The sequence below is a fragment of the Amblyomma maculatum genome, chromosome 4 (genome assembly GCF_055883805.1).
Source record: "Amblyomma maculatum isolate TAMU_Amacu chromosome 4, ASM5588380v1, whole genome shotgun sequence".
NCBI lineage: Eukaryota > Metazoa > Arthropoda > Arachnida > Ixodida > Ixodidae > Amblyomma > Amblyomma maculatum.
In genome coordinates this window covers 24,684,780-24,704,583 of record NC_139347.1, presented here as the reverse complement: position 1 = coordinate 24,704,583, position 19,804 = coordinate 24,684,780, and the positions used below count along the sequence as shown (strand labels likewise).

At 42.1% G+C, this 19,804-nt stretch overlaps 1 long non-coding RNA gene across 7 annotated transcripts in view; it reads left to right on the top strand.

Moving 5' to 3' along the window:
* The first annotated feature begins 803 nt into the window (after positions 1 to 803).
* The window catches only part of LOC146190513 (uncharacterized), a 124,421-nt gene continuing 105,420 nt past the window's right edge, over positions 804 to 19,804 (top strand). For all 7 annotated transcript variants that reach the window (XR_014706320.1, XR_014706319.1, XR_014706318.1 and 4 more), the window contains exon 1: positions 804 to 876. This is a non-coding gene — a long non-coding RNA (uncharacterized LOC146190513). The remainder of the gene's footprint in view (positions 877 to 19,804) is intronic.

Sequence of the window (19,804 nt, the reverse complement as noted above, 5' to 3'; positions counted from 1 at the left end):
ATAGATAGGTGTGTAAGTTTCGAATTTCACGAGAAATGTTCAGAGATGTTTGAACCATAGCGCCTAGGACGATCGTTTTTCAAAATTCTATAAATGATATGGTCATAACTTAAGACCAGCTAGATATTTCTTATTGCAACCAGATACCTACTTGTAAGATATAAATTGAACTATTACAACTTATTTATCCTACTGATCTCTGATCGGACAGACGCAAACACTCGCGAAAATCTTACCTCAAAAATTATTTTTGGGAACCAATAAATGACACCAAGAAGCTCCCTGTGCTTCCGCTTATCCACCGTGTTGGTCTCTGTGGCATGGTGCTCAGTTGCTAAACAACGAGTTTTCTCCTTGCCAGCGCAGCCGCAGTTCATTGCCTCCAACGTTAGAATGTCGAAAGAACGAATATGGCTGTGCAGGGTTGTTCTTTGAGGCAGGAACGTGCAGTTTCAAGAGGATGAAGGCGGGCAAGGGAAATAACGCACAGAAAACAGGGTCAGTCTGGCGTGGCTTGCAACCTTTTCTGAGGAACATGGGATTACAAATAGAAACTCGGTAAAAACCTTCACGTGGTCACAATCAAAGAAATATTGGGTGCTTCCCGGACAAGAAACCAATAATGAGGCAGATGGTCGCATTTATCTCAGGACTATAACGTGTAATTATGCTATAGCAGAGAAATCTGCTGGCGTCTAGTGAGAATGAAAATTACAAGCCGTCACGAATGATGAATAATAGCACTTTCAAAAAACAAAGGCGTAGTTCAGGGTTTTGAGAATGTCACATCACATTCTATTTAGACGTGATTAGGCCAGTGGCGGTCGCAGAGATTACTTGGAGGAGAGGCGGGCGGATTTCCTGATAAAAGATTGAGTAAGACCATCCCATTACTTTATAATGAGCTTATCATTTTATTATTACTTTATTACTAATTATTCTAACTTTTAGTTTCTGCTTGTACACTTTGGAAGCTCTTTTTGTTGAAGAATATTTGGGGGACGGCAAAGACATCTTACTACAACTCATGCTTCGAATATCAATTGTTGCTTGAGTTGTCTTGAAATAAAAAAAAACTTCAATAATTGTGTCATTTATGAAGAGCAAAAGTGACTGTAACCAAAAGTAGACGGCATATGCATCTTTTCTTAATGTACCTTTTTCTTAAATCAACAACCAGGCTGGCAGTTGACGCGTTGACGCGTGGCAGTTGACGCACGCACGCATGCAGGCAGACACGCACGCACGCACACAAACAGCTACGGGTAAAAATGGATTGTATTTTTACATTATATTTTATTGCAGCTAAGAATTTTTTGTTCTAACCGCAAAGCCACGTGAACCTTCTGAAGTGAAGGGAGGCGGTTGTACTTTGCTCACTGTTAGCATATCAGTGCCCATTGGTAACTTCAACGAGATGCTTTCTTGTAGCAGTAGCACATAACGGTTCTCCCTAAACAACTGCAGAACATCAGTCTGCTTTGCTCTTTGTGGTGCTGCTAGGTGGCGTAACAAAGGTGATGTAAGATTTAGGAGCAAACAATAATTTATCTGAAAACAAACAGTCGAATTCTAAACTACCATGTAACTTCAGCTCATTGTGCAATGTCTGGTATACTGAAAGCTCCTCATCATGTAAATACGCCTTAGAGCGTTCAGTCGTTCAGTCGTGTCCGACTCTTCGTGACCCTATGAACCATGTCACGCCACGTTTTCCGGTCTCTCACTATCTTCCTAACATCACATAACTTCATCTGCAGTGCCTCGAGGATGCCATCTAACCATCGCGTTCGCTGCCTACCCCTTCTCCGGCGAACCTCAACTTTTCCCAACATCAAATCTTTCTCCAGCGACTCCTCTCTTCTCATCAGATGACCAAAGTAGCTGAGCTTTAACTTTAGAATTTGACCCTCCAATGAGCAGTCAGGGTTTATGGTCGACAATATCGACTGATTTGATCTTCTGGCAGTCCAAGGAACTCTCAAGAGTCTTCGCCAGCACCACAATTCAAACGCGTCAATTCTTCGGCGATCAGCCTTTTTCACAGTTCAACTCTCGCATCCATACATCACAACTGGAAAGACCATAGCACGAGTTATACGGATCTTGGTTGGCAGACTAATGTCTATGCTCTTTCAGTTCAGTTCAGGCGTTCAGTCGTGTCCGACTCTTCGTGACCCTATGGACCATGTCACGCCACGCTTTCCGGTCTCTCACTATCTTCTTAACATCACATAGCTTCATCTGCAATGCCTCGAGAATGCCATCTAACCATCGCGTTCGCTGCCTACCCCTTCTCCGGCGACCCTCAACCTTTCCCAACATCAAATCTTTCTCCAGCGACTCCTCTCTTCTCATCAGATGACCAAAGTAGCTGAGCTTTAACTTTAGAATTTGACCCTCCAATGAGCAGTCAGGGTTTATGGTCGACAATATCGACTGAGTCTATGCTCTTTACTAGGCGGTCAAGGCTAACCATTGCTCTCTTTCCCAGAAGCAGGCGTCTCCTAATTTCATGGCTGCAGTCTCCTCCCGCGGTAATCTTGGAGCCCAAGAAGAGAAAATCTGTCACAGCTTCCACTTCTTGTCCATTGATGCTCCAGGACGTGATAGGGCAAGACTCCATGATCTTTGTCTTTTTAATGTTCAGTTTAAGCCCAAACTTCTCACTCTCTTCTTGTACGCGAATCAGAAGTCTCTTGAGTTCCACTTCACTTTCTGCCATTAAAGTGGTATCAACCGCATATCTAAGGTTGCTGAACGTTTTCCAGCAATCTTCACTCCATCTGAAGACTCGTCCACTATTAACAATATGCGTGAGCGGTTTTCAAAATGTAAAATAGCCCTTTGCATTACTTTAATTCAAATACGTAGCGGCCTGCGAGCTCCTAAAGATGGAGGTCAGCTAATGTGCCTAGTATATATATATATATATATATATATATATATATATATATATATATATATATATATATATATATATATATATATATATATATATATATATATATATATATATATCCCTGTCCCTTCCATTCACTAAATTGCAAACCTTTAACCTGCAACCGCATAGAAACTATATATATATATATATATATATATATATATAGTTTCTATGCGGTTGCAGGTTAAAGATTTGCAATTTAGTGAAAGGAAGGGACAGGGTAATAACAGTCGCGGAAGGGGAAGTGATGAACTCGAAAAGACGCCGACTGGGCTGACTTCGCCGTGTTTACGATAAGGCGGGGAAAAAAAAATTCTGCGTCGATCCGAAACGCCGGGTTTGTGGAGAACCGCTGCTAAGATTCGGTGCCGCAACGAACCGCAAAGCCGCAATCCTCCGAAGACGGGCCTCTCTAAGCACTGTGATGGATGAAGTCGTTAGCGAGCCCTGTAATTCTAACGCTGGTCACGTTACAGTGTGCAGACTCTTCGGGGGAGGAGGGGGGGATAGAGCATCCACGAGTAAGCTGCACATTTCTCATCTACCACGGGGCACTCTCTTAGCCTCCGAAATGGGTGCCGCGAGGCTAAATGAATTAAATGGAGAGCTGATTGGCGGTTTCTCAAGAGATTGATGAGCGGCTCACACGAAGCTGGCCATTTGATGTGAGACATTGGGTTCCCGGGGATGATTGTCTGGTGTCGACAACACACAGGCTGGCCGTGATGAGGTACAGATCACATTATAATCTAGTGTGCAGTACAGATGTTTATCGCTCGTAAGAGTTGGTTTTATTTGTATAGTTCAAGTGATGAAAATCAGTACATAAAGGTACTCAGATTCTACTCAAGTAAGGCGGTGATTTCGGCTGACGCTATGAAACTTATCTTTTAGAACTCTGTGCATTCAATGCTGCGTTAGATCTGCGGACGCGTCTGCTGCAGTTGTGGATGCATGAGCACGTGCACGGCTACCCAGATGTCCACGTCTCTTGGAAACTTCTGTATGAAACTTCTTCAGGCGTGAACAGTTCTCAAAAAGAGGAGATGTCCAAATGATTGAAAGTCTTCAGTCGTCCATTAACCTCTGTTTAACAGTCTTCGCAGAGTAGAGTGACAAATTTGACACGCATAACCACACAAGTCGCTGACTCGTATTACTCGTCACCTTCTGCTTTAATCAATGTAAAAAACAAAACAAAAAAACAGAAAAACTTGGAGGAGAACAGTACTGCAAAAGCAGAGACTGCTGTATTTTTGTTTATATTTACTTGCGCATGCCTAGACCTAAATTTATGACTGTTCTTTGTTAGGGCCTACACACCCTTTTGTATAAGAAAAACATTATTTCCCTCGTGTCCAGGTTTCAGCTATCTGTACTCATCGTTTATAGTACCAATATGGTATTCGAAACGCTTTTCCATGCAATGCACTCTATGCTGTATTGTTATAGGAATTACTTGTAGGCATGTGAAGAAATTTATTAGATGTAACAATACCAACGAAAAAATTAAATTGAATCCAAGTTCGAACAAAGTAGGAAGTAAGTAAAAAGTGTTCTGTGAAATCATGAAGGACTATCTGAATTAGATCATGAATATATACTATTATATAGGGGGCATGCATACTGCAAGAAAGTTTTTGAACGTTGTTTATCCGGTCGTTTATGTGCATCTTGTGCAATGCTCTTGTATATCCAACTCGAAAGAGCAAGGTTGAGTTCACAAATCTCTCATTTAGGTTGCATTGTACTTTCATATTAAACTAATCAAGATAAAAAAGAAAGTTGTACGCAGACTCGAAGTGTCGATATTTAATTGCGCGTGAACACTTAACTCCCGCTCTTTGAAATACCAACACACTTTTGCAGTTCATTAAGAGAAACAGTGTCCCAAAAGCAAGAAGCTACTCGTTTTAATCTTAATAAAAGGCAAAATACAGCTTAAATGCTTTTTTTTTGCCTTTATTTTACAGTTTTGAATGCTAAGGAAATGAGGTGCAAAATTTCGATGAAAGTAATTTATAAAATAACGTAGGCATCTGGCGTGCATTAATGTAGCCGCAATATCGGCTTCTGCATATATTTTTTTTCCTTTTCGCTTTCTAGAAGAAATGGGGGGAAGACGCGGAGAGTTGTGCCGGTTGCTCTCTGCGGCGAAGGAAAACAAGAAGAAAATGTAGCATACATATTAATAATGTGGAATAGTACAGGTGAGCAAAACGTACGACCTAAATGGGTCTGACTAAAAAAAAAAAAAAAAAAGTCAGCTTATTCAGTGAATGAGGATCGGCGCGGCTACTGACATAGTTAAAATATAAGGTTTTTTTCTTTTTCATATTGGCTAAACTAACGCATGTGTTGAGTATTTGAAACTAATACGTGCTCTTGAAACTAGATTCTAAGTCAGGCGTGGGCCAGAAGAGACCTAGATGGTCACCTCACTGGCCGTCTGGCTAAAGAATACGTTATTTTCTCTAGGTAAAAAAAAATTAAGAGGAAGAATATTTGTTTTCTGCGTGATAGAACCCCAGCTGTGATGAAATGAAGCGCATCAGAATAAATTAAGCATGGTCATGTTTTACATATGCAGATGAACCTCAGTGCACGTATGCGTTTTCACTTTTTGCACTAACTTTTCACCGAAAGTAGGTTGCCGCTGTCATTACCAACCCTGAAATGTTGGGTTTAGCGACAGATGGCTTTTACCTTCAAGCCACGAAGGCAGCTGTAAAAAGAAAAGATTTATGCGCTGAAGCACGACATATTGGTCTCGAAACTAAAAAAAAAGTAAGATGCCATGGATCAGTGGCCATCGAATCGGGCTAATACAGAAGAAGCGCCGGGTATATCCTTGTATAATATAGAGCAAAGTAAATAAACCACTTCATTACCTCGTATTTTGACAAGCACCATGTGAATTAACTTATTTCTTAGACAGCACTGCTGCCTGCAGTATTTGTAAATAAATAAATAATTCTCCTCTGTAGCTACGAAGGTTGTAATATAACCAATAATTAGGAGGAGGCTACATTTTTTGAAAATTTTATAGTCACTGTTTACACCTGTTCCACTTGTGCACAGCTACGCTACGAGTCTATAGCCTGGCGTCATGAAATTTTTTTTTTTTTACCGCGCCGCAGCAATACGAATACCAGCTCGTACTTATAAAATCAAAAGAAGAAAAACAAGGATATAAAAAAATCACACGAAAGTAGGCCCCCATCCAAATATAAGCGGGCCTGAACGTTCCTAATGAGCCTACGTGAGAACTAAGCCTTCTCTGATCAACATGCTGCTTCAGCACATGCAGCTCCACTGTTGTAACTTAGAGAGAAATATGATTCTCTTATCCATCCACTAAGGCGAGCCGTTTACGGGCGCAGAAAGGCCGTCCCAAGGTAAACAAGACGAGGAGCTAGATATGAGACGCCATCAGCCAAAAGCGTTGCTTTAGCCGGGCAGGGCGGTTGGCTGTGCCACAAGCCCTCTTGCAGCACTATTGAATTAGCATCGAGGTAAATAGGGGAAGAGGAAGATCCGCGGAATTAAGCGAGCGGGCGAGCGCTGCGTTAGATCTGTGGACGCGTCTGCTGCAGTTGTGGATGCGTGAGCACATGCACGGCTGCCTTGATGTCCACGTCTTTTGGAAACAGGCAGCAAGCGTTGCCTTTTTAGGCACTTATCCTTTATCCTTATGGTCTTGCTGTCACACAGTTGGTGCTTGTAGTGCGATCATACCTCGGTTATATTCAGTGGTCGTTAGCCAAAAGGAGAATCCTGCAACCAATCATCTCAACCGCAAAGGGGAGAGTTATCAAGAAAGCGGACCTATTATGGCTACGTGTCGCTCCGTACCAAAATGACGATTTACGCTTTGAATGTATGTGATGCGAGTTGAGCGCGACAATTATTAATAAAGACACAATAAACGGTAACAGGCAGGTAAACGTACTCTTTAAAAAAATAAAAAGAAAAACGTCGCAGTCATTTTGTTCTGCGAGTTGTGACAAAGATTACAGAAGAGACGTGCTTGAGGTGCGTGACGCCCCTATATTTTGCGCACACGGAAGCATAAACAGTACATAATTAAGCACTTTCTTTTTTCACTCCCTATCTTCCCTTAACAGCGCAATTCGGTCATCCAACGGGAAGTGTAGACACTGGAATCGCGGGCTTAAGTTTCCATTTCTTATAAACCAATTGAATTGACATTTTAGACATCAGCGATGAACCGCTTAGTCGGTTTTTGTATTCGGTGATGTTAATGTAAAATTGTATGCTTGAAGAGAAATAAGGAGCACTTGATAAAACGGTCGCTTTATTCAAACAGCCAAATTTCAGAGTTCTCTGATTAATATTACTACAAATGTCTGCTGAAATGTACGCTAAAGTTTCCTGTGAAAGAGAAGAGGTGCTATCAACGCTCCTGTTCGTATGTTTGACGCACTAAAGTGACTACTCATAATTGTATTGTGTTGTAATATATATATATACAATTTTGAACAGCCATGGTGCTATTCAAAATTGTATATATAATCATCACAAGTAGGCAATTTATGTCTATATGTAAATTGTGATTTGGGATGAGGGTGTTTTATGTACGCTCTCCTCTGTTCTTTCCTTTGTGGTCTTTCAGTTTTGGTCATGCACTGTCATGTCAGTCTCTGATAAAACTTTCTAAAAAAGCCAATGACACGTAGTATAGCTTCCCTGACAGGATATTCGAGCTGCCTCAAGAGCGAAGGGAAGAACCTGCTTTTGTGATCATGCCGGCGTAAATGGCTGCATAAGCCTCTAATTACTGGAACAAATGAGAAGAATCAAACTATGGCTGTACTTTATCATCCGCCGCAGTCCACACAAGCATCGAGATAATCACCAGAATTTTTCTTTGTATCTTCTTTGTTTTAGTATCTAATAAGCAAATTATTATTTATTAGAGTTGTCGCCAGGTGTTAGAGCGTGTAATATGGTTTGTTTTATAGGTTTATGGGGTTAACACCCAAAAGTGATTAAGGCTGTGAGATGTGCCGTAATAGAGGGCTCCGAAATTTCAAATAACGGCGGTTCTTTACCGTATACTGAAATCATACGGTTTATTGAAGAATATGCGGTCTTAATCAACTTTGAGTTTAGCACTTTTTTATTTTTCATAACACCAATTTACCTGTCACAGCTCTCGTGGGTATTGCAAAGGGGACCTAAGGTCTCTGGCCAACTCACAGGGGTGTTTGTCTTGAGGCCATTCTGACCAAAGACACGCCGCATTTTCTGAAGCTGAGGAAATTCAGTCAAGGAAAAAATAGTTTTTTTTAATGAACTTTTGCGTTTAATATAAGTAGTAAGCGTGTTTAGTACAGTAATTCGGTCTAACGCGATTTTATTCCGTCTCTAGCCTGCCAGTTGCTTTTTGTGTAAGCAAACATTAATACAAACGCATTTGAATGCCTCACTTGAAGCAGAACTCTGCTGTGTAATCGCTGACGCCTACCGCACACGAACCCCTGCGACAATGTCGTGCACATCCGTACCTTCCCCGCTCGCTTCTAACACGCACGCATCGTTGTCTGACAGCGCACTTCCGGCAACAATTCCCCCGATTCTGCCGAGAAGGACATGGCAACGACGCTTCCGTGGATTCCGGCGCTGGCGCGCATCTAGCCCGCAATAACAAACAGTAAAACTCACATGCATAAATTACCTTAGGATGTGGCGCGTACGAAATCCCGAGTGCGGTGCGGAAATTGTATTCGTGAGCTTGTTTTACATGGATGCCTTGTTCTGTGCGTCCCGCAATGCGCCAAATTCCCGCGACCACGGCAACTTCCGCATTGCTGCTTCCTTTTTGGTGCATTCATCTCTATGTTTCTAACAAAAGCCCCCAGATAAAAGATCAGATGTGTACAAAGAAAAAAAGTAAGTGCGAGCCCTCCTGGCGGGTTTCATTTACCGCTCCTGCTTCCATATGATTCGTGTAATTCATGTGCCTGCGTACGCTTTTGACAGCGCGCCCGGCGGGCAGTTGCATCTTCAAATGTAGCACTCCTGTTTCTCGCTCATGCTTGAAAACTTCTCTTACTTCCCTATTCTTCAACGTGGGCGCCCGATTTTCAAATTTGTTACAGTCCCAACTGGCGTGGCCAGCTCTGAACTACGAGGGTGCGCTGCTGAAAACCTAAAATAAAATTCAAGAAAGAAAATGAGTGGAAGATTAAAGGCCAGTAGGGATTGTTAAGAAATCTGCGTGTGTTGCTTGATGCTCTTTCGCTTTCACAGGCAATGACCATGTTCGAACTTCTGATTATAACTATAGTAAGCTCGTTTAGCTCTGTAGTAGATAAACGAGCAGTCGCTCTTTTGTCCTCACTTGGATGATCTTATTCGCATTTTATAAATTACTTTGAACGTGAAGATTCTCCAACTATTGTAATAGAGCTTTTTTTTAAAAAGAAGGCTTGTATCGCGCTTGTGGTCTAATGAAAAATTCGGAAGTCATGCTTGCCAGTTGAATTTATAGAAATTTCCAAAACATTATTATATTATCTTAAGTGCAAGTCAGAAAAAAAGTCCACTCTTACCAGATAACAAATATATAGGCACCAAGCCGGCACCTAGAACGTCAGATGCAAGCATGTTTTGCTTCTGGTAAATTCTTGGAAGAAAAAAAAAAGTGGAAAAAACGAAAAACAAAAATTATTCATCCATGCCTGCAGCAGTGATTAACAAGGCTCAAAATTAAATAATCAAAATGTGGCATAATATGGATAATTATAATGTAAAAATGCATTTAGTCAGCTTTCATTCCAGATGATTCGTCTTGTACTCTGAGACCACAAATAGAACAAAATGGAGTAGCATGCCCGTGTTTACCAGCTCACTAAAGGAAGCGAGAAGTAGCGTACCAAGTTCTCGAAAAAAAAAAAAAAAGAAATGATTTAGGAATCTGAATAACAGACGCCATCATGGAATGTATGGTATGTACGCTAGCATGCCGGCAGACAAATGAAATGAAGGGGACATGAGGAATTGCAGGCGACAAATGTACCTACAAGTTTCGTTGAAGAAAGAAACGTGATTATCATTTGGATGAAAATGCTGCATACGCAACGACCACGCGAATATTAATTCAGTTATTGCTGTTTTATCTTTGGCAGCAGAGGCACCACACCCTTCATGTGAATTGGAATGAATAGCTTTCTAGAACTCATACTGCAGAGTTTTCGACAGCAAAAGTCTGCGGTAAAGCAAAAATGGGCTTTCTTTGTGTATCCACGCACGCATACGGGTTCTCTGATACTCCCCATTGGTAAACTCTTAATTTGTGCCACTTATCTCGCGCGCATATTCATTAGCGCACAATAGGCTGCCATTATTTGAAGGACCAGCAGACAGATACTTTCAAAGCCGTAAAAATATGCGTGCGTGACCTACTGAAGTAGCGTGTTCTAATCATCGCCCAATAGCCCTGGAGGGGTCTTTTCCCATCTCACCCGCCCACCTTAAAGATGCCAGAGTTTGTAGCGTCTGCCATGTCACGTGCTCTTGCGACGGCGTACAATTCGCCGACCAACCTGCACTTGCGCTTTCATCTGCCAACTACCAACTGCAGAGCCACCCCTGCGATTGATGACAACACAAAACATTCTGCAGAAGGGGGCGAGCGGGCGGGGGGGGGGGGGGGGCGCTTTGACGCTACTGCGTTGATAAAAACACGATAATTGTTAAATACCCCACTCCCCACAAAAAATCTTTCTATGCGTGATCATCATCTGTAAACATTAAAAATAAGGACAAATGATTTTATTCTCACTCTACGGGGGGTGCAAACAGCTATTTTTTGCTAGTACAACATATGCTACATATGCTACTGTAACAAAGATAGTTATTTAAGGCCGACCATTATCTTGTTCCTCCTTCACCAGCCATCATAAAGAAGTTCGCAGACAGTTTCACGTGTCCCAATCAATACTGCCGATTGTAAGAATATGTTCGCTTATCAAAGGGATAACTTTATTATTGCAGTCATATCTTGCTCTGTAAAAGCGAACAGCGAATGGCACAAAGAGGGGGTGAATCCTTCGGCAACGCTCAGACATCACTCCTCCATAAAACGAAGCGGCCTAATTGCCAGTAGCACACAATAGAGAATATTGAACTCAAGAACTGATACTGGCTTTACTCCCAAATTCTGACGGCGTTTTTTGTTCCTCCCCTTCCCCCCCCCCGCCACATCTACCCGCTCTTTAATGACCTTATTCTTTTTACCCATGCATGGTAGCCAACCGAAACAACTTTTCTGGTTCACATCTCCAACTGCCTCCCATTTTTCTCCCTCTGTCTAAACTGGTGATACACATGTTTTTGGTAGGTCGTAAAAATGCTGAACATTAAACGCCTCAATACCTCATTGCGAAAACGTGCTCTTTTGCAAAACGTAATGTAAAATGAATTACGAGTAACGGCCGAAAAACGTTTTAAAGTTCAGTATTCACTGTTTTTTTTTTCGTGTGGGGAAAGGGGGGGGGGGGGGGAGAGGGGTGTTTCTCGGAATCAGTGAAAGTTAGCAATTCATCCCTGTTCTTGAAGCAAATAACCATTTATTGTCCATTTTTTTTTGCCTTTGCAGCACCTATGAGCTAAATTTATTAAGGTGTCAGTCGACTGATCTCTTCTTTTGGGGACTGTGATGCTAGCATTAATTTGGACCCAAGATTGAACCAGAAAAAAAAAGAGACATACGCGTGCATATATAACGAAGAAAGGAAGAAATATGAAAACTCACAGTCTGTTTGTTACTGTTCATAAACTAAGAGTGCCTTTTGTTTTAGGTGGCCGTCTCTCTCTTTGAGTATTGCCTTTTTCAGTAATTAAGGCGTCAAGGTTAAGAATGTCAGGCAACAAGAGGACATGATATGTGACCTGGCCTCCTAACTGACGTATAGAGACTGGCAATATAATTTCTTAAGGCCCAGTATGTTTCCTACATGGGAAAAACATGAAGTTTATCGCTTGCTTGTTTTTCGCTCTTTTCCACAATAAAAAAAATAATGGAAGTTATGAGGTACGGAGAAAGAGGATGAATGCTAAAATAATGCAGAAAGTGAGAACAGAATTAAGGTCGAACAATTCACACTCGGTTTAACCGAAGGAAAAACGCCTTTTGCCGCTACAAGTATTGACAAATATGAGTATTTAATTGAACTGTCGAATAATCAATAAATAAATAATGCCGGAGTTTAATGAAGTGACCTTTGAGGCAGTGGATTAATTTTCAACCCGCAGAATTCTCCAGGTGACCTTAATGATTTCGCCTTCAGTTAAAAACGGCCACAATGGTTGGTGTAAAAGCTACGTACGGTGCTTATCAGACTAAGCATGAGGGCTACAAGAGGGATGAGAACCATTGGGAAATCTGAGATCACAAAACTGGAGATACCGTAGGTTTCAGCGGCGAGGTCCTGGGAGCGGCTTTGTCTCGGGGCGACTTCCTCCTGCTCACGGATTTTTGTCTAGCATTCACAAGCCCGCCTGACAGGCAGGTGTAGACAAAGGACCAGGACCCCCCCCCCCCCCTCCTCTCCACCCCTCCCTCCGTACCTCTCAAGAAAAAAAAGAAAAACAACTTAAGGGAGAAATAAATGCATCGCAGTGAATGCAAGACATATGAAGCTACCGAGAAAAATAACGAAATTGCCTTTTCTAGGGAAAAAAAAAAAGATTAAGAATAAGTCATCATGAATAAAAAGCAACTATAATTGAAGAATTATTCATTTCTATAAATAGAATATAACGGACTAGGAGAGCTTCGCTGACGCTGCCACGGACGCTAATTGGAATTTTACTCGACGTTAGACCCAGTCTGGGCACTGAGATTCAACTTTACGCTGTTCGCAGCGAGGTTACTTACAAGGCTAAGGCGGGTAAACGTGAATGAATCAGATCGAAGTGCTGCAGAACGTTGTATGCGTTTTTCTCCTTGTCAGACTAGTTAAACGTGTGATCAAAATCTGAGGTGTAAGATTTACTAAAAATAAAAAAGCCAGAAATAATTGTGCAGTCATCTGCACTGAAACAAAACCTTTTGGTGCTATACGTGTCTAATTTTATGGAAGCATAAACAGCACTCTCTCAAGAAGGCAAGTGTACCCATAGCAATGTGCATGGGAACCATATTTCGTACCGCACTAAATCTGCGATATATTTACACACATTAGGCGTGCATGATCTTTTTTAATGCTTCTTCGTTGCAGTCTTACGTGGACTCCTGATTTGTGGGTGGCGAGAACCGCAAAACGTTTGGGCAAAGCTATAAACACGCATATGTGATCGCGATGGGCAAGCACGCGTCAACGCTTCGCCATGCATAACAACGTCCCGCTAGTATGGCGACGTAGCTCCCGCATAAATTGCGTCGTGTTGGCCGCGGTTGGGATGCCGAAAACTCGCAACTCTGCTACCACTGCTGCCGACAGCCATTACACTTCCGTAGGATGTGGCCAGCACTCTTGGGTGATATAAGAGCACTTGCGCACGACGCCGCGAGCAGTTCACACAGTAGACTGCCAACGAGCGCGCGAGAAAGAATGCGCACAACCGCGCAGGCCTTTTCATGGGCCATTTGCTGGGAATGGCGGTGCCTGGCCAGCTGCAAAAGCGGCAATGGGAGCGAATGGAAGAGTGCGGTGGCCAGGGACATGAGCAGCGGGTTGTTCGGAGCGCTTTTAACGCTTGGTTTGGAAGCCGCATTTTTTTATTTCTTTCAACTTTTGCATTAAAGATTCAGTGCTTCACAGTTTCTTTTATTTTTTGTACGGTACTTTTCGTTAATCTGTCGGCACCACCTGCGGACGCGAAGCTTTAGTTTAAAGCCTTTTGACGTGAGGTTAGCTGCGAAGACGGCCGAGAGGATCAGCGGATGAATATGAATATAGGCGAAATCATGTATAAGTGGACGCCGCTCTCTGTTGATATGTCGGCTTTAATTTCCAGCAGTACTTACATCTTTCTATCATTATGTAACGTGAAAATGAGTTCATTATTCTACTGTATAAAGATCAAAGTCGATAGAACCTCATCTCTGTCTTGTATTTTCGGCAGTGCAGGCACTAGTCAAAGTATTTCTGAAGCAAATTTGTTCATTCGTTTTGTTGGTTTTTGATTATCAGATGTTCTTGCTATGCAGATTAGACATTGATTTCGATGTTGTGACAAACATATGTCGGATGATTGTTGAATGGGGCATAGGAACACCTTTTTATTCATTAAAGAGGCATTTTGTGCCTTAATGCGTGCGTATTGACAACCTCTGCCAGTAAACTATTATTTGCAGAAGGCGGACTGTAGATAGGTAGACAAGGAAATGAATTTTGTCCGATAACAAAATACTGAATTTATATACAGTCAAAAGCCTTTATAACGAAGTACTAGGATCTCCAAACTACTACGTTGCTGATATTACTTTTTGTTAAGATCGGGTATTGTACCTCACGAAGTAGAGCAAGCTGAGCCTCTTTGGAAAAAGAACCTTCGTTTAACGTGAACATATGAGATGCTTAATGAAAGAAGTTGGTAGTTGTCTTTTGGACTCTACGCCCGACCGAATGTGCCACCGCAGCCGACCTGATCACTTGGAATTAGTTTATGGCATGTCAGGTACTGCAATTCTTGAGCATCGAATGCCGCAATAGCCTTCCTTGATAAAATAATTGTTGAGCAGAACGCATTGTACAGCACTTAATGGCGAGATAAGGAAATTAGAAGCAAGCGCTCGCAGAAGTTTATATTATTTAATCAGTACCCAAACGGAAGGGGGCAAATCCCCCCCCCCCTCCCTCCCCGTCCTCTTCAATGTGTTAGCGTTTCTTGCTCACAGAAATCGTTATTGCTGGTCTGCAGCTGTAGATACAGTTTCTAGCTATAATTTGAGCTCTTTACTTACTTAAGCCGAAACGGATGGTGGAAGTCGCAGGTGTGCCTAGCTCTGCTCTTATAAGCTCGTGAAAATGTTCAACCAGTAGGCCACGCTGCACATTTTTGTTATTCAAGTCGGTATGGGTGGTTACTATGCCTATTACGAAGTTAGAATGCAAAAACATATGCACACGTTGGTAATGGGGTAATAAGTTACTGACAAAGTGACCATGTAGAGGAAAATTTATACGGCAATCATCAAAAAAAGGAACGAAAGCCAAATGTCAATAAAAAATAAAACACGAACAGGAAGTGTTGTGCCAGAAGAATGAAAAACATAAACTTTCATAGAATGCATGAATTGTGGATGCTCCAAGTTCAAAAAAACATGTTAGGAGAAAAAGAATTCATTCTTCGTCCAAGATTTAAAAAGTTTTACTATGTTCTTAACATAGAAAAGAGCATCGTACCTACAGGAAGTAATTAAAATTGAGGCTTGTTTAAGGAGATAGGATGCTTTTCTGTGATTGATTTCTTTCTCATGAAAGGGAAGAAAAGCCGGAATGTGTTGTTTTTTGTATCTTTTGTCTAAAAGACGCACCTGTAAATTGTCCAAATATCAAAAAGAGGTTAAGTTCGAAAAAAAGTAAGTGCGACATTGCTTTGAAATTGTGCATAAAATCTTCAGATTTGGCAGTATAGGAAATCTTGAACGAAACAACAAGCAGGACAAATGTACTGCATTAACACAATTTCAGCCCACATTTTCTGTTGAAAGAATGTGGAGAAATAATTCTCCAAGCTCCCTCAAGTGCCAGGTAGAGCAAGCAGACCGCCATTGCAGCATAGCAGAGCAAACAGTCATTAAGACGAAAGCCTTAGATGACCCATTACGAGAAAAGCCGTCGGCGTCGTTGGTACAGCCGAGAGATTGTCTCAAATCTTTTTTCTTCTTTGTTGCGGGGGAGGGGGGGGGGGCAATTAGGTTCTGCCTTATGCTTATGGTGCGAAATTGTTAACGGTCCCCACTCGCGGCTCTTGAGAATCCAAGTTTGCGTTTACGCGCATCGCAACTCGCGTAGTCTATAATCTCTTGACTATACAGTGTCATACCATACCATAACATACCATATCATAACATATACTATACCGCACCATATCGTATCATACCATATATCCTATGATATATCATACCATACCATACCTTGCCATACCATGCCATACCACACCACACCACACCACACAACACCATACCATACCATACCATACCATACCATACCATACCATACCATACCATACCATACCATACCATACCATACCATACCATACCATACCATACCATACCATACCATACCATACCATACCATAAGAATATGCCAAGGCATGCCTTTCCATACCTTGCCATTCCATATTGTCCCGAAAGATTCCTTTTTTCGCTTTTTGTTTCAGTAGAACGGAAGCTGATATTGTGAGAAATTACAAATTGCAAATCTTTATATTCTCCCATATTCAGGCTTCCAAACGCGTTAACTGTTTCGTCTGTTTTTAACTTTTGCTCACTGCAACGCTCCTGGTAAATCAGAGCAGCACTACCTAATAGCAGAAAGGAGGCGGCAATGCCGTCATGGCGATGACAACCTTAACAACGAAAAATGAGGTGAAAATAGTACTGCACGTTCAAATTCTTCCTAGCAACGTCGCATTTCAAGGCGTTTTTCGCGCTAAATTGAACCCTGTTTCTTTCCGACATGTAAACTCTGATAAGAAAAAGTGGTTTGGACTCAGCGTTATTGCTCATGCTTGAGTTTACTGTCCATAGCATCGCTCGCGCTGTTTTATTTATGAATCAGTTCTTATTCAGGTTGAATTCGACAGGCTGCATTCCTCCGCTCGTTTTGCATTATCAGGGAAGCATTGCATCAGAATGAGATCAAATGATGACAGATGTTTAACTCTACTTAAACCTGGTTGTAGCGAGCAAAAGTAAGCGCCACGCTGTTTGCGTGCTGCCACCGAGACATCGGTTGGACCGGCGTATACTGTCTCGGAAGCCGGTGCACTTGCCCAGGCGAGGCTAAGAAGGGGCCGCTGCCGAGCGATGTGGCCAGATTGCGGCGACGCCAACGATAGAAGACTTTAGGCTACTGTGCTAGGCTCTAGACCTTTGGGTTAGAGCTTTCACACTGATTAATGATGCCCAGCGAATAATTCACGAAACAATTGCTCTGGCTTACAAAAGATCCGCTTGTGGTAAAAACGGCGTGCAGTTTTGTGGTCCCTTGATATTTCCCTTGTGTGCTCTGACATGACAACCTAATTTCAAGCAACCTACATAGTTGAATAATATTTATCCCGCTTGCCTATTTTTCATTCTGCGAGTAACAGAATGTTTACAAAATTTGCGGCCTAATGTGTGTTACACCTCTATTACCATGCGGCAGGGTGCATGCGTGTTGTTGTTTGTGTTGATTTTAGGCAAAGTATTGCCTTAATGAGGATAGCCAACAAATAAGCTTTTTTTTCGCTCACTTACCCTGTTTAGCGAAAACCTCGTATTTATTTTTTCTACTTTCGCGGAAAATATTAGCACTCCCGCCATGAGATACAACGTCAGCGAAAAAGTAAGAAAAAAAAAGCGCATTTTGGGTCCTAAATTTCCTAAGCTCGAGTACCAGCAAACGATACTGCACGTAATAAAATAATAAAAGAAAGGTAGCCAACTCTTTGTCAATGATGAGCATGCTTTTGAGCCAATGCTGTAGCATGTGAATTGTTCTTAAAAGTCTCATTTCCTTTGGAAGCGGGCAATTCATTTTTTTTTTGGGGGGGGCAAAGGTGCCATTAATGCGCGTTCCCCATTTCATTACTACCGCTAAGATTAAATTTGGGCAAGAGGAAGGGCAAGCACACACGAGAAAATTTAATTAGCCGTGAATGTTTTGTATGCTTTTGTCAAGGTGCACGCAGAGCTCCTCCGAAGATATTCTCAGCGGACGGCAGCGCCAACGCCGAAAAAAAGATCCTCATAGCTGCCCAATGGAGATAGGATGTCCTACGCTGCTTTCCATTATTGATTAAGTTTATAGTTAATTACAGTCTAGGCCCTGGGGCTGTGCACTCGAGGAAAGCCCAAAATCTGAAAACATGAAATTGCAGTGAGCCTATTTAATCCTCGTTTCAGCGGGATTCTGTTTCCACCTTGTGTCTGAATTTTAAGTGCCTTCAAGAGAAATTAGGTTTTGTAACATTTTATGTACATTTTTTTTTCTTCGCAATTCCTTCAGCTTCAGAATCTCAGCTGCCATCCTCTCTGATATTTCCCTTACACAATTTCTTACCATTTAATTTTCAAATTTAGCTGTATTTTGTTTTCGTCTTAAATTCAGCTTGATACTATTTCGCGCTGCCAATGTTGGAGGCAAGGTACACCAAACTCTTTATCCTTCCCTTAGTTAGACCCGCCGTGGTGGATCAGTGGTTTGGGGGCTCGACTGCAGAATGCCAGGATGCGGGATCGAATTCCGGTTGGGCGGCCGCTTTTCGATGCAGACGAAAAGGAAGGCACTCGTGTACCGTGCGATATGTCAGTGCTCGTTGACGAACTCCCGGTGGTCAAAATTCCGAGTCTTTCACTATGACGTCTCGCATATCCTGAGTCGCTTTGGGAAGTTAAACCCCATAAACCGAACAAACCAAACTTTCCTTTACTTACGCTTTCTAGAACGTAGGTAAGTCAATTCTGCGATATTTAAAACTTCGCGATGCTCTCGCTTCTTTTATTGCGCCAGATTTGTTTGGTGAAATCTTTTCAGATTCAGGTGTGTATACCACGCAAAAGATGGCTTCTGGTATGAGGAGACTGATTTCAGGCTTGCAGACAAATTATATTCTACACCACATCATAAGTGGTCGGCCTCTTTTGCACGCCATAGAGAATACCAAGAGGGAGGCGGTTTTGTGCTTTTGCATGAGATAATAGATTTATATTGAATTTAGGAAAATACCTGTGAAAGTGGCACACTGTCACTGGTATTTTGCCACTTTGGCAATGGATTACTTCTGATAGCAACCGACGCTTATGTGTGAACTTTATGTCAACTACGCTAAATGTTACCGACAATACACGTGCCCATACACATTACTTGAGCAGACGTTTTGTTTTTCGTTGAAGTTGCATTTCGACCCTCTGAAATGCTGCTAGCATGGTCGTGGCAGCGAACGACGCGCTTAAGAAGGGAAAGCAAAGACAACTGTAGTGTACAACTGCCAGAAATACAATCCCTGTTGAAATGCCCCATCATCCAATAAATGGTAGGCGTATGGTAAGTTCTTAGAACCTTCACGCTTTGTATAACTAATATGCCCCGTCTCTTGCAATGCGCACGGCAATCTTAGCAGCGCTGCTGTAGACGTTTGGCGCAGTTTTCTTCGCAGCTGCAACCAAGCGTACGACAGTAAAAAACGTTTGAAGTTTTAATATTCAAACAGGCTTCTTCGGACACCAATAAAGATGGGTTAAAGTTATTCATCATAGGAAATGCGCACCAAACAAGCTGTCTTTATGAGATAGTAACGAAGACAATCTAAATGCGGTGTGTGCTGCGCTCAGAATGAAGCCACGCAGCTTACCGTATTGAAGAAATTGTGAATTCAGCGAAGACGCCGCCACCGTGACGCGTCCTCGCACAAGATTGAATCTTTTTATACCTGTCTCTGCCATGGCCATATATTTCTACTCCGCTTCATCGACGTAGACCCTCCCTCGCCTTCCTTGCCTGCTCTCATCCATGTTACCCTCAGTTTCAATCGATCTCTAATTGTTATTCACTAAAACACTAAAAAGTGGAAAGTTGCGGCCTAAACAGTACGGAATCGTCAGAAGGCCAGTAACTTCAACCTAGCATTTCCCGGTAGTATCAGCGTTTTCTGTTTCAGTTTTTAGCACATCAC